This window comes from Amphimedon queenslandica, unplaced genomic scaffold (assembly GCF_000090795.2).
Source record: "Amphimedon queenslandica unplaced genomic scaffold, v1.1 AMPQUscaffold_8904_Cont19156, whole genome shotgun sequence".
Lineage (NCBI taxonomy): Eukaryota > Metazoa > Porifera > Demospongiae > Haplosclerida > Niphatidae > Amphimedon > Amphimedon queenslandica.
In genome coordinates, this window is record NW_003550823.1 from 1 (window position 1) to 1,439 (window position 1,439).

The following is a 1,439-nucleotide window of genomic DNA, read 5'->3' on the forward strand; positions in this document are numbered from 1 at the left end:
ATTTTTGGCAAATTTGACCTACGCCCCTGTACTATAGTACAGGGACTTTGATCCCATTTTGGAACAACTTTAAAAATTCATAAAAAATCCAAATTTGATCGGAATCAGCTCAAACTTTCTACACAACATAAAAACTTGTATATGTATCAGAAAATGTTATAAAAATAGAGAATTCTCTACTTGACATTTTGGCAAAATTTGGTCGACACCCCTGTACTATTAGTAACGCGGTAGCGTTATTAGTAACGCGGTAGCGTTACTAAGTAGGATTCACCCCCAAACAAAATGGCTGCCACGACTTTTGCAGCCTTGCTATACCGGGAAAACGAGCTCCTATGCTTACCAGACTTTATAGAGGACCTTATCTTGACCAGAGGACTCCAATGGTACCACTAGCGTGGCTCTAGACCTTGTCTAAGAGGAAAGTCAAAAATCGGCGAACCAGCCGTTTTGTTCAGCCACCTTTTTTCATCTTCATCATCATCAAGAATAAGAAGTCCTGTCAATTCAGTTGGCGAGGTGTAACTCAATATTGGCTGGTACTACAAGACTAGTTCTTACACCATTCTACTCCAAATGACTATGCGCAGATCCATGTCCCATAAGATCATTCTTCAAGTAAGGAAAAAGTGATGATTATGACTGCTAGACAGTACCAACTTACCTGCATGCCGCCATTTTGTTAATATTAAAGAAGCATGTGTTCGAAATTTAGGTGTGGTCGCGCATGCTCAGATCATTTCCTCAATTCCTCTATTTAATCGTATGTAAAATCGAAAATGGCTACACCTTGTCATCTTGGGCTACACTGTACAGAAGTGGAACAGGTAGGCTTACATTTCATCAGTTATTGGTTGCATAATGTCTTACTTTGTACAGGAAACCCTTCAGTGATGTAAAGTGACACTCTTTCCATTTGCCCAAGTCCTATTGTAGCTGTAGCTATCATTATGTTTGCACTTTGCAGCTTCAATTCATTGTTGATGAATATTGCGGGCAATCATTATTACATGTTTAATGTCCAATTTCTGTTTTATAATTTTGCTGTAACATTAATGAATATGGAATATTGCTTTATATAACCGGGCGTGGCTATAATGGGCGTGGTGAGCGCATGCTCAGTTGTAGTACTCCGCGTGACAGTAAAGATACTGAAGAAGAGTACTGCTCTCAAGAGTTTGTTATCTGTTGAGACTGTTCTTTAAGTGTTTTTATCTCATAGTCTTCATTAAAGTGCTGGTTCATTAAGAGGACTTGAAGATAAGCTTTATATATAATATTAATTACTATAGTAATTATTATTGTCTGAAATTCAGCCTTTAACACCTGGTTGATTAATATAATTATACAGTATAATATAGTATTATAATTACAATCAATGCCTAATTTAAGAGGCAAAGCATCTGCTAAAAAGCGCAGACAACTAAAAAAAGAAAAAC

The 1,439-nt window shown here is 37.0% G+C and overlaps 1 long non-coding RNA gene across 1 annotated transcript; it reads left to right on the forward strand.

The window, feature by feature from the left end:
• Positions 1–457: 457 nt before the first annotated feature.
• LOC109591122 (uncharacterized) lies at positions 458–1,067 on the forward strand. Its single transcript, XR_002189665.1, has 2 exons — positions 458–827; positions 880–1,067. It is a non-coding gene; the product is annotated as an uncharacterized LOC109591122 (long non-coding RNA).
• The last annotated feature ends 372 nt before the right edge of the window (positions 1,068–1,439 follow it).